Source organism: Sciurus vulgaris (genome assembly GCF_902686455.1).
Source record: "Sciurus vulgaris genome assembly, chromosome: 1".
Lineage (NCBI taxonomy): Eukaryota > Metazoa > Chordata > Mammalia > Rodentia > Sciuridae > Sciurus > Sciurus vulgaris.
The window spans coordinates 124,881,851-124,897,800 of record NC_136461.1 but is presented as its reverse complement, the minus strand read 5'-3'; the positions used below and the strand labels follow the sequence as shown (position 1 = coordinate 124,897,800).

General features: G+C 37.2%; 1 protein-coding gene and 1 pseudogene across 2 annotated transcripts in view; one reads left to right on the top strand and one right to left on the bottom strand.

The window, feature by feature from the left end:
• SPIDR (scaffold protein involved in DNA repair) overlaps positions 1–15,950 on the bottom strand; it is a 461,819-nt gene that overhangs the window by 201,491 nt on the left and 244,378 nt on the right.
• Positions 13,517–14,830, top strand: LOC306659321 (transcription initiation protein SPT3 homolog; annotated as a pseudogene). Its single transcript has one exon. The product of its transcript is annotated as a transcription initiation protein SPT3 homolog (transcript).

Below are 15,950 nucleotides of genomic sequence, written 5' to 3'. Positions count from 1 at the left end.
ATCTATGGTCCAAACATTGGCTCATCCATATATGTCAAACAAATCCTTCTCAATTCCAGAAATCATTAGACCACAACACAATAATACTAGGCGATTTTAACAAGCCTCTCTCACCACTGGACAGATCTTCAAAACAAAAATTGAATGAAGAAAACATAGATCTCAATAACACAATCAACAATTTAGACTTAACAGACATTTATAGAATATACCATCCAACAAAGAGTGAATATACTTTCCTCTCAGCAGCACATGGATCCTTCTCTAAAAGAGACCATATTCTATGCCACAAAGCTACTGTTAGCAAATACAAGAAGATAGAAATACTACCTTGTATTCTATCAGATCATAATGGACTGAAATTAGAAATAAATGACAGAATAAAAACAGAAACTTCTCCAACACATGGAGATTAAATAATGCACTATTATATGATAAATGGACAACAGAAGAAATCAGGAGGGAAAAAAATTCTTAGAAGTAAACAAGAACAAAGACACAGCATATAAAAATATCTGGGACACTATGAAAGCAGTACTTAGAGGAAGATTTATTTCATGGAGCGCATCAACAAAAGAAGAAAAAAATCAACAAATAAATGACTTAACACTACAGCTCAAAGCCCTAGAAAAAGAAGAGCAGACCAACACCAAAAGTAGTAGAAGACAGGAAATAGTTAAAATCAGAGCTGAAATCAAGATATTGAAACAAGAGAAACAATTCAAAAAATTGACAAAACAAAAAATTGGTTCTTTCAAAAAATAAACAAAACTGATAAACCCTTAGCCACACTAACAAAGAGAGAGAGAAAACTCAAATTACTAAAATTTGGAATGAACAAGGAAATATCACAACAGACACGATTGAAATACAAAACATAATTAGAAGGTACTTTGAAAATCTATATTCCATCAAAACAGAAAATCTCGAAGACATCAACAGGTTTCTAGAGACATATGAATTACCTAAACTGAACCAGGAGGACATACACGACTTAAATAGATCAATTTCAAGTACTGAAATAGAAGTCATCAAAAGCCTACCAACAAAGAAAAGTCCGGGATCAGATGGGTTCTCAGCCAAGTTGTACTAAACCTTTAAAGAAGAGCTCATTCCAGTACTTCTCAAAGTATTCCATGAAATAGGAGGGAACCCTCCCAAACTCATTCTATGAAGCCAATACCACCCTGACACCTAAACCAGACAGAGACACATCAAGGAAAGAAAATTTCAGACCAATATCCTTAATTAACATGGACACAAAAATTCTCAACAACATTTTAGCAAATTGCATACAAAAGTATATTAAAAAGATAGTGCACCACAATCAAGTGGGTTTTATCCCAGGGATGCAAGGTTGGTTCAACATCCGGAAATCAATAAATGTCATTCACCATATCAACAGACTTAAAGTCCAGAATCACATGATTATTGCAATAGATGCAGAAAAAGCATTTGATAAAATACAGCATCCCTTCATGCTTAAAAAACAATAGAAAAAATAGGGATAGTGGGAACATTCCTTAACATTGTAAAGGCCATCTATGCTCAGTTCATGGCCAATATCATTCCAAATGGTGAAAAACTGAAAGCATTCCCCCTAAAAACTGGAACAAGGCACGGATGCCCTCTTTCACCACTTCTATTCAACATTGTCCTTGAAACTCTAGCCAGAGCAATTAGAGAGACCAAAGAAATTAAACGGATACGAATAGGAAAAGAAGAACTCAAACTATCCCTATTTGCTGATGACATGACTATGTATTTAGAGGAACTGGGAAATTCCACCAGAAAACTTTTAGAACTCATAAGTGAATTCAGTAAAGCAGCAGCTTACAAGATCAATGCTCATAAATTTTAATGCATTTTTATACATAAGTGATGAATCTTCAGAAAGAGAAGTTAGGAAAAATACCCCATTCACAATAGCAAGCAATCATGAAATTCATATAGAAGAATAAGAAACCCTGAATAGCTAAAGCAATCCTTAACAGGAAGAGTGAAGCAGGAGGCATCGCAATATCAGACCTTCAACTATACTACAAAGCAATAGTAACAAAAACAGCATGGTATTGGTACCAAAATAGAAAGGTAGATCAATGGTACAGAATAGAGGACACGGACACAAACCCAAATAAATACAATTTTCTCATACTAGACAAAGGTGCCAAAAATATGCAATGGAGAAAAGATAGACTCTTCAACAAAAGGTGCTGGGAAAACTGGAAATCCATATGTAACAGAATGAAACTAAACCCCTATCTCTCATCCTGCACAAAACTCAACTCAAAATGGATCAAGGACCTCGGAATCAGACCAGAGACCCTGCATCTTATAGAAGAAAAAGTAGGTCCTAACCTTCAACATGTGGGCCTAGGATCAGACTTCCTTAATAGGACTTCCATAGCACAAGAAATAAAGCAAGAATCAACAACTGGATAGATTCAAACTAAAAAGCTTTGTCTCAGCAAAGGAAACTATCAGCAACGTGAAGAGAGAGCCTACAGAGTGGGAGAAAATCTTTGCCACTCATACTTCAGATAGAGTACTAATTTCTAGAATATATAAAGAACTCAAAAAACTCTACACCAAAAATATAAATAACCCAATCAACAAATGGGCTAAGGAAATGTACAGACCCTTCACAAAAGATCATTTATAAGCAATCAACAGATGTATGAAAAAAATGTTCAACATCACTAGTAATAAGAGAAATGCAAATCAAAACTACCCTAAGATTTCTTCTCACCCCAATTAGAATGGCGATTATCAAGAACACAAGCAACAACAGGTGTTGGAGAGGATGTGGGGAAAAAGGTACACTCATACATTGCTGGTGGGACTGCAAATTAGTGAAGCTACTCTGGAAAGCAGTGTGGAGATTCCTTAGAAAACTTGGAAGGGACCTACCATTTGACCCAGCTATCCCACTCCTTGGCCTATACCCAAAGGACTTAAAATCAGCATACTACAGAGATACAGCCACATCAATGTTCACAGCTGCTCAATTCACAATAGGCAAATTGTGGAACCAACCTAGATGCCCTTCAATTGATGAATGGATAAAGAAACTGTGGTATATATACACAATGGAATATTACTCAGCCATAAAGAATAATAAAATTATGGCATTTGCAGGCAAATGGATGAAACTGCAGAATATCATGCTGAGATAAGCCAATCTCAAAAAAACAAAGTATGAATGATCTCACTGATAAGCGTACGATGACACATAATGGGGGTGGGAGCTGGGAAAGAATGGAGGAAGGAAGGACTGTATTGAGGGAATGGAGGGGTGGGGGGAGGGAAAAAACTAGAATGAATCAAACAACATTACCCTATGTAAATTTATGATTACACAAATGGTATGCCTTTACTCCATGTACAAACAGAGAAACAACCTGTATCCCATTTGTTTACAATAAAACAAAACAAAACAAAACTTCAGTACATTTGGGTCCAATTCGGCTTTAACTCTATAGCAGCTACAGTCCTTCTGCTGCAGCCTGTGAGAGACAGAAATTTGGTGGTAAGAATTCCTGGTACCAACCTGGAGCCAGAGGAGTAATAAGGGTTTGTATCAGAAGGAGAAAAGAAAGAGGTAGAAACAACAAATGAAGAAATAATAGCCCAACTCTCCTACGAAAAGAAAAACCTGAATATACACCCCCCAAACAGCTCAACATACTCCTAGCAGGACAAAGAAATCCTAACCAAGATATATTATAATCAAGTTGTTTAAACCTGAAGACAAAGAATTTTGAAAGCAGCAAGAGAAAAAGACTTGCTACCTACAGCATATCCTCAATAATCTTAAGATCTGATTAGCTGTCACAAAGCATAGGGACCAGAGGTAATGAGATGACATATTTAAAGTCATGAAAGAAGAAACTGTCAATCAAGGTTGTATAATGGTCAAAGCTATCTTTCAAGAATAAAAGATAAATTATGAAATTCCAGATAAGCAAAAGTTGAAATGAGGGTTAGCAGTAGGCCTTTCCTGCAAGAAACACTGAAGAGAACCTTTCAGATTGAAATGAAAGGATCCTAAACAGCAACTTATCACTACTAAACTCTCCATGCAGATACTTTGGTAGAGCTAGAAAATGTCTTTAAAAATCAAGTCCAGGTTTCTCATTTTGAAAATAAGAAAACAAAAGTCCAAGTCAGCGACTTGTCCAAAGTTCACACACACAGTGTATTAATGAGAGGGTTGGGAGAATAGCTGAGTTGTACAGTGCTTGCCTAGCATGCATAAGTTCCTGGGTTCAATCTCCTGTACTGCCAATAAATAAAGAAAGAAAACAAAAAACGGCGTCTAGTAATGGTAAAACAATGATGATAACATTGCCTACTGTCAGCCTTTTTTACCATATGTCCCCACTTCTCTGAGTTTTTGTATTTTCTCATAGAAGGAGCTTTGTATGCAATGATAAAGTCCAGAATTCACATTCTTTAAAAATTCTGCATATCCTTCAAAACAGTTTTTCCCCATTTTCTCCAAGAAGGCTGCCCTCATGAATTAAGTTCAGACAGAAAAACCATAGCCCCTTTTGTCACTATTATCTGCACAGCATTCTCTGCCATATCCTGCAATTATTTATGCATTTGTGTATTTAAAAATCTCCTAAAGGGAGAAGAAATTATGTTTCCTATCTATTCATCTGCTCCATATTTTTGACTAATGACTTATATATAATGGACTCTGAACAAATATTTATTCAATGAAATGAAACCTTGCTGTAAAGAACGAGAGGTTAATTCTACTTAAAATATCACTTTGACAGAGTCACATCTGCATTAACATATCTTTAATGACTCAGAAAAGTCAAGTTTTTAATCCAACATTTGCCTCCACAAGTGACTTGTACAGTCTTCAGGGATGAAACTTTATGTTTCCCAAGTACCTAATGTCATATCCTGCATGTAGCAGGTAGGTGCTTAATGACTATTGACTGAGTGACAGGAATTTAAATTATAGTAAATGTAATTTAAGAAAGACCTAAATAGCAAAATGATTTAAAAACATGTAACTGTGTTTCCAGGGAGAGAGTTACGGAATTTTTTTTTTTTTTAATTGGAGAGATTTAAAGATAAAAAAGATACTCTTCTGCATCAGGTGACCGTTACCTCTGGAGGGAAGAAGCTAGAGCTTACAATCCCTTCTATTAAATTGAGAAGCACTCTACCACTCATTTACATGCCCAGTCCTTTTAATTTTTTTTTTTTATTTTGAGGCAGGGTCTCAATTTACCAAGGCTGACCGCAAACCTGTGATCCTCCTGCCTCAGTCTCTCAAGTTGCTGGGACTGCAGGCACCACCATGCCAAGTCCTATGACTACCTATTCAAAACTGCATATTAGCCAAATGTAAGGAAGTAGATTTGCACCTGTGACCAGACATGGAATTTCAAGAAAATAATTTTTTTAAGGTTGAGAGGAAATAAGCTTTAAGTTTAAGAAAGAAAAACAAAATCTTAGTATAAAAGATTCTATTCTACAATGGTTATCTAGCATATTTTTTATATTATTTTCACCAAAAGAGAAAAAAAATTTCCCCACTGATGTTGTGTTCTCTTTCTCCTTTTAAACTTTTAATACTATTTCATCTCACCCCAATTAGAATGGCGATTATCAAGAACACAAGCAACAATAGGTGTTGGTGAGGATGTGGGGAAAAAGGTACACTCATACATTGCTGGTGGGGTTGCAAATTAGTGCAGCCACTCTGGAAAGCAGTATGGAGATTCCTCAGAAAGCTTGGAATGGAACCACCATTTGACCCAGCTATCCCAATCCTTGGTCTATACCCAAAGGACTTAAAATCAGCATACTACAAAGATACAGCCACATCAATGTTCATAGCTGCTCAATTCACCATAGCAGACTGTGGAACCAACCTAGATGCCCTTCAGTTGATGAATGGATAAAGAAACTGTGGCATATATATATACAATGGAATATTACTCCGCCATGAAGAATGATAAAATTATGGCATTTGCAGGCAAACGGATGAAACTGGAGGATATCATGCTAAGTGAGATAAGCCAATCTCAAAAAACTAAAGGACGAATGATCTCGCTGATAAGCGGATGAGGACATATAAGGGGGGGGGTAGGAGGGGTTAGCGTTAGGGTTAGGGTTAGGTTTAGGGTTAGGGATAAGGAGGGTGGTAAGAATGGAGGAAGGAAGGACTGTATAGAGGGAAAAGAGGGGTGGGAGGGTTGGGGGGGAAGGGAAAAAATAACAGAATGAATGAAACAACATTGCCCTATGTAAATTTATGATTTTTAATTAAAATAAATAAATTTAAAAAAAAAGACCACACTCTAAAAAAATAAAAAATAAAAAAAAATAAATTGGGAGTCCTGTTATAAATGTTTGAATTTTGAAAATATTTTTATCTTTATATTAATGTCTTTGGTTGAATCAAGCAAAATAAAAGATAAAAAATTATATTTAAAAACAAAAAAAAATAAGAGTTAAACAATATGGAACTGTTATAATAATTTGTGGGACAATAATGTGAAGAAATATGTATGTAATAAAACAACATAAAGACTAAATAAATCATACATAAAATGTTTAATAAAATATTAAGTAAAAATGCATCATGTAGCTGGATACAATGGTACATGCCTGTAATCCCAGTGACCCAAGAGGCTGAGGAAGGAGGATAGCACATTAAGACTAGCCTAGGCAACTCAGTGAGGCCCTGTCTCAAAATAAATAAATTTAAAAAAACAGAATAAATTTTTAAAATGGTCATGTCTTCAAATTAATAAATAAATAAATTTAAACCAAAAGATAAAAAAAAAAAAAGGGCTGGTCATATAGTTCAGTGGTAGAGCACCCCTAGGTTCAATATCCAGTACTATAAACAAAAATAAAAACAAAGACAAACCAAAAAAATGGATCATGCAAAATAGCAGGGCTAATTGCAATAATTAAAAAAAATAAGGATACAAATGAGTAAAGAATAGAAGAAAATATGAAAAAATACCAAAATAGTTGTAGAGGTTTGTTGTACAGATAGAGCATCTCTTATCCAACATGTGCTGAACCAGAAATGTTTCTCATTTTTTAAAATTTTGAAATATTGGCATATAATGACCTATCTTGGAGATGAGTCCCTAAGTATGAATAAGAAAACCAATGATGTTTCATATATACTTTGTACACACAGTTTGAGGTAATTTTATATACTTTTTTTAGTGTATCTGTATTTTGACTGCATTACATTAGGTCAGCTGTGAATTGTATGCTTGCTAAGTCATGTTGGTGCTCAAGAAGTCTCAGATTTGGGTGGAGTTCAGATTAGGGATGTTCAATCTGTAGTATAATGGTAGGATAACTAGGTATTTTTTTCATTTGTAAAAGAATATTTTTCAGAATTGTATCTATGACAAATAACATTCATCAGAAATAAAATTTAGTTATACCTAAAATTATTAAAAATCTTCCCAAATACTTAGAATTATACAACAAAGATTTTAATTTCACTTTCAAAAAGTAAAACAAACAAAAATACTCCCAAAAATTATTTTTCCTTCATTATTCTTTTCTTTACATTATTTTATCATTCTGTTATAATCACATATAATACTGGGATTTGTTGTTATCATCTCCTACGTGTACACAATATAACAATATAATTTGGTCAGTTTTGTTCCCAAGCACCTCCCTCCCCCTCTCCTTCCCATTTCACCCCTACAGAAACTAAGTCCTTAGATGTCCTCAGACTTAAAAAACAGAAATCACAACCTCTCCCACCCACCATCTGTAACACAGATGGTGTTATTTTGAGACATAATTTTGCTGCTTTCTAAGTAGCCTAGGTTGGCCTTGAACTCATGATCATCCTGCCTCAGCTTCCTGAGTAACTGGTATTACAGGTAAGTGCTGCCATAACTAGCTCATCAGGCTTTCTTTATATCATCATATGATAAATATTATGTGTCAATTATTATTTATAAGGTTTCTACACTAACTCACAGAAACCCTTACAAATGGAATGTGCAGGAAAAGGACAACTACTGGGAGAGATGGCATGAGGGACCCATGGAAAGAGAGGGTTATTAAGAACCTGCTGGAGGGAGATAGAGTGAGGAACCCAAAGGAGAGGTAGGTAAGAGGCAGGAAATAGGGAAACAGAGACAATGGTAGGGCAGAAGATGGAAGAGAAGCAACATGTGAGGGTCAAAAGAGTAGTAAGGGAAAGGCTGAGGTGAGTACTCTGGCCAGGCTGTTCAGGAACCAGTCAGTAATGGCAAAGATATGAAGAAGGAAGCAAACAGTATGCAAGTTGGAAAAAGCCAATGGATTTAAAAATTAGCTGATCAGACGTATACTACTGGGCAATCAATCTCAGCAAAGAAGTGGAAATTAAAGAATTGAGTGCAATTAATGGGCTGAGAACAGAATGTAAACCCCCCCACATGGAGAGAGGCTGCTTCTGCAGGTGGTTTAGTGAGGTGACTCTGCAGGCACAGCTAACAGTGTAACCTGAGTCTGATTTGAATGTACAGAGCTGTCATTAAAATAACAGCAAAGACTCTGCTTAGGCATGCTGCTGCTTTAGCTCAATGAAGCATCATGGCTACCCTACAAAGTAGGTGCTATGATTATTACAAGCTTAATATTGAGGAAACAGAGGCAGAGATATTAATATACTGAGATGATAAATCCAGGAATGGAGAAGCTGGGTTTGAGCTACCTGTCTTAGGTAATCAAATGCAACACCTAGAAAGGGCACTCTTACGTCACAAAAGAACTGACTTCGTTTCTTGGTACAGCAAAGAGTTCCAAAGGGACTACTTAAAGGGAAATACTCATTTCTTTGGAGGAAAATACTTCCAAAGACACTAATTCTTTCTCTTTCAAGTGCTCTATCACTGAATTATACACCAGTTCTTTTTTTTTATTTTGAGATAGGGTCTCAAAAAGTTGTCCAGGGCAGCAATGAACTTGTGATCCTCCTGTCTGAGCCTCCCAAGTAGCTATGTTTCCAGGTGTGTATTACCACACCTGGCTGATATTAATTCTTGAAGTGGCAGAACATGGGAGTCACCACAGACTTAAGAATGGCTATGTCACCCCAAGATACATATAAAGGGAGGATGGAGCAATAGTAAGAAAAAAAAGGAAGTATTTTCTGATTTTGAAATTTTCTGATTTTGAAAGTCATGAATGGCCATTATAGATAACTCAGAAAAGTAGAAAGAAGAAAAAAAGTTAATGTCAGGCAGATGGCCATAAAGAACATGTATTTCTCCTATAACACATAAAAGTGATTGTACTGGACTTCATGGATGTTTGTCCTTGAACAGTCAGGAGATTTGGGCAAATTGCCTATACAGTAGAAACTACTTTACTCAGCAGAAAACGGAATCTTTTTCAGGGAACTGAGTATCTTGAAGGAACGGCAGATGTAGAGGACAACTGAAAGCTGGAGAGAGGAAAAAAGGAGTGTATTTGGTTGCCCAACTTCCAAAGGAATAAGGATAGAACAGGTAAGCAATTCCCTTTGGGTTTCCAGAAAAGAGTTTGGGCCCAAGAATCTGTACAGTAGTCAAGAGAAATACTATACGTGAAGAGGGATATTTGGAAAGGATAGCAAGACTGTAAAATATCCCATAAGGTGAAAGAAGAGCAATTCCTATCAGAAGTTGGGCAAATTTCGAGCTGCATATTGACATTTGCAACTTATACTCCAAGACAGTTAACAATAAGGAAAACTATAAAATGTTCTTTTGTTTTGTCAACAAGAACAACCATTTTTGATAAGCTCATCTGCTGTTTCAGCAGATGTGGCTGGTCAACATAAGCAAGGAAATTTTACTACTTCAAGAATATCTATGTCTATTTTTCCCAAAGGTAACAAGCATTTTGCTTCAATCAGATAACATTATATCAATGGTATTGTTACCAGCTGGTGGTTGTTCATAGGTTACTTAAAAGAAAGGACAACAATCAAAGTTCCTGTTTATATTTACCAAAGTCAACCTGATCTGAAAGAGAAAACTTGGACTCAGGTCATGGAAGACACAAGACCATATCAAAAGGAGTCTTTCATTCAAAACTTATTTCATAATTTATTTCACTGCATTTTCATCACAATAGGAAGCAAGGGGAACAAGATCTTGTGAACACAGTACCACATACTGCTGCCCCTTTTTCTCATTTTTAAACCTACTCCAAGAATTGAGGGCTTTTGGGTCAAGTCATTACCTCAGTCCCTTGTCTGTTCAACTATTACTGTATTAAAAAAAAAATGAAAAGAAAGAAAACACAGTTATCAGTACCATCTCAGAAAAATGTATAATTGCTTCTTTATGTTATCATAGACATATTACAGACGGGGAAGTGGGGCACAGTTGACCAGGTGATTGGTTCCCAAGGATCCTGGAACTTATCAAGTTGTGTAAATGCATTCTACTGTCATGTATAACTAATTACAACAAATAAAAAACTTTAAAAAAAGAAAGAATGGGCTTGCATTCTTTCATCAGGTCAACTGGGCTATGGAAAACGTATGCATGGTAGAGAGTGACAGAGAGTCAGGGCACAACTGCTTTTAAAAAATCTAATACATAGCTAAAAATAAAGTCAGCACACTAGAATATACTTATAAGTGGATAAATGCAAAACTGCAACAAATTTGTTCAATATTGATTTGCTATTATTCCAACAACTGTATTACCTTAAAATGTTCACTGTTCATGCAAGTTACTTCCCCCCCATGCACACCCAAGTTCCTTTTCTTTTTCTTTTGTGATACATATTTAATTGTTTAAAGGAATACAAGAAGAATTAGTGACAAACTAGAAAAATAAAGAAGAGCAAACATACCTTAAAGACTAAAACAAACCACATCACCAGCAACCACAGAGGTTATTAAAAATCTAGATAATGGTCTTACTGCACAAGATACAACACTGCATGTTTCACTGGCTTGGTATAAGGTTAGTTCCAAATCATACTTTTCCTTATTTTTAAAAAATTGTAAAGGTTACTATTATCTGTAACTGGGTTTGTAGAGATAATCATCATGCACAAATTCTGAGTGTAATCTTAACTTGCCCATTAACTACTGATAGGCATTTAATTGATGCAGTGTAGGATTTTCCTCCTTGGGGAGAATAATTTGTGTTCAACTGGAGCTACACTCAAGACATACTCTCTATTTTTTATATTTTTTTTTGCATCATAATTGTAAATAATAGTGGGATTCATTGGTACATATTTGTACATGCATTCAATAGCACAATACAGTTAGGTCAATTTCATTGCCCCATGCTTAGATTTTCCCTCCTCTTCATCCTCCCCTGGTCCCCTTCCTCTCTTCCTACTCTACTGGTGTCCCTTCTATTTTCGTGAGATCTTTTCCCTCCTTTTTCCTCTCTAGCTTTCACCCATGAGAGAAAACTATGACCCTTGACTTTGAGTTTGATTTATTCACTTAACATAATGCTCAAGTTGCATCCATTTTCCTGCAAAAGACACAATTTCATTCTTCTTTATGGTTGTGTATATAAACCACATTTTCTTTATCCATTTATCCACCGGCAAACAACTAAGCTTGTTCAATAGTTTGGTTATTGTGAATTGTACTGCTGTAAACATGGATATGCATTTATTGCTATAGTATGCTGACTTTTTAATTGTTTAGGATAAATACTGAGAAGTAGTATAGCTAGGTCATTAGTGATTCCATTCCTTTTATTTTGAGGAGCCTCCATGCTGATTTCCATAGTGGTTGGAATAATTACAATCCCACCGAAGTGCATAAGGGTTCCTTTCCCCCCACATCCTCTCCAGTGTTTATTATTGTTTGTATTCTTGATGGCTGCCATTCTGATTGAAATCTCAGTGTAGATTTGATTTGCATTTCTCTGATTGCTAAAGATATTTAACATTTTTTCATATATTTGTTGGCCATTTGTATTTCTTCTTTTGAGAAGTTTCTGTTTAGTTCATTTGCTTATTTATTGACTGAGCATCTAGATTTTCGGGGGTAAATTCTTTATATATTCAGGATATTAATCTTTGTAAGAGTAGCTAGCAAAAGGCTGAGCACAGTGGCGTACTTCCCTAATCCCAGAAGTTCACAAGGCTGGGACAAGAGGATCGGAGTTCAAAGGCAGCCTCAGCAAAAGCAAGGCACTAAGCAACTCAGTGAGACTGTGTCTAAACAAAAATATAAAATAGGGCTGGGGATATGGCTCAGTGGTCAAGTGCCCCTGAGTTCAATTCCTGGTACCCTCCCTCCAAAAACAACAAAAAAGTAGCTAGCAAAGATTTTCTCTTAATCTGTAGGTTCTCTCTTCATGCTTTTTGTTTCCTTTGCTATGCACAGGCTTTTTATTTTACTTTATTTTTATATTTCCAGGTTTAAAAGGACATGATATCTTTATTTATTTTTTTATGTGGTGCTGAGAATCATGTGCTAGGCAAGTGAGCCACTGAGTCATAACCCCAGCCCTTGCACAGATTTTTAATTGGATGCCACACCATTTATTAATTCTTGGGATTATTTCCCGGGCTTTTTTGTGTCCTACCGAGGGGGTTGTTTCTTGTGCCAATATGTCGAAGTGTTTTCTTACCAGGAAGCTGTGATTTTCTTTATCTGCCTGTCTGTCACTCCAATTTTGGGAGCAGCGGTTTGCCTTCTGACCTCAATTCTCTGATAGAGCTAGGAAATGTTTACTATTAATTTTTCATCTTTTTTCATGTTGGGAAGAGAGGAATGATGACTTCCAAGTTCCTTATGTGCCAGATCCCTAACTAGAAATCAGAATTCCTGTTCTTGATTGCTTCATTTTGACCTCTTTAAACACTGTCTCGTTAAAATTCCTGGATGTTTAGGTACTATCATCTCTGAAGCCTCCGATGGTTAGTTTTGGGAATTTCTTTATCTGTTTCTTCAATTTTGCATATCTGGTTCCTTTGCTCACCAGGCAGTGGAAAGTACCATTTTCATAAAACTCCCAAGAAGAACAAACTTGATTTTTTTCTTTGTGTTCAAGTTCTGCTACTTGATGTCATTAGGGTAGTTTTTAAGGATTCTTTTTTTTTTTTTTTTTTTTTTTTTTTGGTGTTGGGGATCGAACCCATGGCCTTTTGCTTGCAAGGCAAGCACTTTACCAACTGAGCTACTTCCCCAGCCCACAGTTTTTAAGGATTCTAAGTCAAAAAAGGGAGAAAAAGAAGACTCCCTATGACTAAAATCCATGTCTTAAATTTTCTGACTTTATTCTTATCCTTGAGCAAAGAATAGCAAGGGAGCAGGACTCTGGTTTTTGTTAATAGTAAACTCAAAATTTATTGATATTTATTAAGTTAAACATCCATATTTCTTTAAATTATATAAAACCAAGTCTAAAGAAAAAGTAATGTGGCTCTAATCCAATAGGACAAACCAGAATTAAATAACTGAATGAGATCAGCAAGAGGTGCATTTGGGCAGAGTCGAGCTCAAGCCATCTTGCCACCCCCCCACCCTGTTGCTGCCACACAGCCGAGTCGCCTTTTCCCTTTCTACATTCTCTGTCCCCCACTCCACCCCTTTCCAATCATATCCCGGGCATCAGCAACAGAAACTGCGCCATCTCTACCCCTACATTCTCCATGTGGGACACGCAGCCGTGCCTACAAGTGTCCTTAAAGCAGAGATGAATAATACTGCAGCTAGCCCAATGTCTGCTGCCACTTCAAGTAGTGCAAGAAGTACAGGGAAGGCTATAAGTTTTGCAGCAGAATTGCAGAGTATGATGTTTTCTTTAGGTGATGCTAGGAGACCTCTTTATGAAACAGCAGTTTAATTAATCTGCAGCAAGCTGCAGAAGTTTCTCAGCTGCAGGGAGCAAGAGTAATCTCTCCTGAAGATCTTCTATTTTTGATGCGCAAAGATAAGAAAAAGCTTAGAAGATGGCTAAAATACATGTTTATCCGAGACTACAAATCAAAGATCGTCAAAGGCATAGATGAAGATGATCTTCTAGAAGACAAACTAAGTGGCAACAGTAATACAAACAAAAGACAGAAAATTTCTCAGGACTTTCTCAACTCTATTGACCAGACAGGAGAACTTTTGGCAATATTTGAAGACGATGAAATTGATGAAGTTAAACAAGAAAGAATGGAGAGGGCAGAAAGACAGACTCGAAGTATGGATTCAACTCAATATGCAGAATTCTGTGAAAGTCGACAATTAAGCTTCTCAAAAAAAGCTTCCAAATTTCGAGACTGGTTGGACTGCAGTAGCATCGAGATAAAACCCAATGTTGTCGCTATGGAAATTTTAGCATATTTAGCATATGAAACAGTGGCACAGTTAGTGGATCTAGCTCTTCTTGTGAGACAGGACACGGTAACCAAGGCAGGGGACCCCTTCAGCCATGCCATTTCTGCAACTTTCATTCAGTATCACACAACTCTACTGAGGGGTCTTGCATGAAGTCCTGCCCAGACTCCCCTGAGAGCACGCCACCTCCTACACCAACAGCTCCATCATCTGGATCCCAGCACTCAGGGAGAACCACATCAGGATCCCTAGTAAGTGGGAGCACTGCACAGGACTCCACTAAAACCAAACAAAGGAAAAGAAAAAAGAGCACTGTGGCCTGTGGTGTTGAGGCTCACAGTGATGCCATCCAGCCCTGCCACATCAGAGAGGTCGTTCGACGCTATGGCCACAAGATTGGCCCCCTTTCCCCATTCACAAGTGCCTACCGCAGAAATGGGATGGCTTTTCTAGCCTGCTGATGTGACTGTGCCTGCTGCGCTGGGAAGGGCGGTGTTATGCTGAGGTGCTTTCTCTTGAACAAAATAAAAGAAAAAAAAAAACAAAAACAAGAGGTGCATTTGCTGCAGTGTTATACAGTTCCATGGGTGACCAAGTCTCATGCATCATTTCAACATTTGTTATTTCAGTACTTCATGGCACTACCTCTGTGTGAGGAGTAGACCCTGGGAACAGCCCCAGAATTAACCATTCCTCCTCTCTGTCCTTTCCCCAAATCAGAGGCTCTAAGGTTAGTTCCAGGGAATGACTGTCAGTGTATTGCTCCTAAAGGCATGGAGGCTGATGCCATTGTATGCTTCTAGATCCATTCACACTTAGTGAAGTCACAATCTCATCAAATCCACACTCTGGTCAAGTTCTGCCACATGTCTTAATAGAGCTGGGGGAGTTACACTGTAGACTTCATCACATTTCCCATGACTCTAGGGAGATGGGGTGAGCCCCCAGATCTTCCCGAAAAATCCAGTGAGCTGTGTCCATGATATGGTGTTCCCTTCAGGGTAACTCAGTGGGCAGTCAGGTCCACCAGTCAGCAGTACCATCTCCCTCCCAGTAGTAACCAGTCTTTATAGAAGTTCTTTCTTCATACACAACACTTTGGAGAGAGGGAAGAAGAGCAAATCTTGCATATTTTCATCTATATTAGTCAATAAAACAGAAATAAGTAGGTTATTCAGGTGGTAAGGCCAAAGCCGGAACTATACAAAGAAAGCTTGCCTTTTCTTCTCCCCGCCACCCCCCAGGCATTCTCTTATTCCGGTAAATGGAATATCAGGATTCTCCAGAGTTATGTGATGACATGGCAGCCAGCAGCTGCCCTCTTGCACAGTATGTAAATGAACTCAATCACCCTTTGGGTTTTCCCCTCGCCTTTCCCTCTTCTTTATGGAGAACACAGAATCATAGGGAGTAACTAGCTTAAGTTTGCTCTGTACTTTAACAGCAGGCAGGAAGCCAAACTGCAAATACAATGACTGGATTCAGTTTTACAAGCAAACACTGGAACTGAGTTCACCCTAGTCCGGGAAGAATGCCTCCGATCAGAACTAGCAGGAAATCCAATTCAAAACAGGGTGTGTCATCCACAATTCATAGTGTGGCTTTTACACCTTTCATGAAGTTCTTTGGAAATGAAACTTTCCTT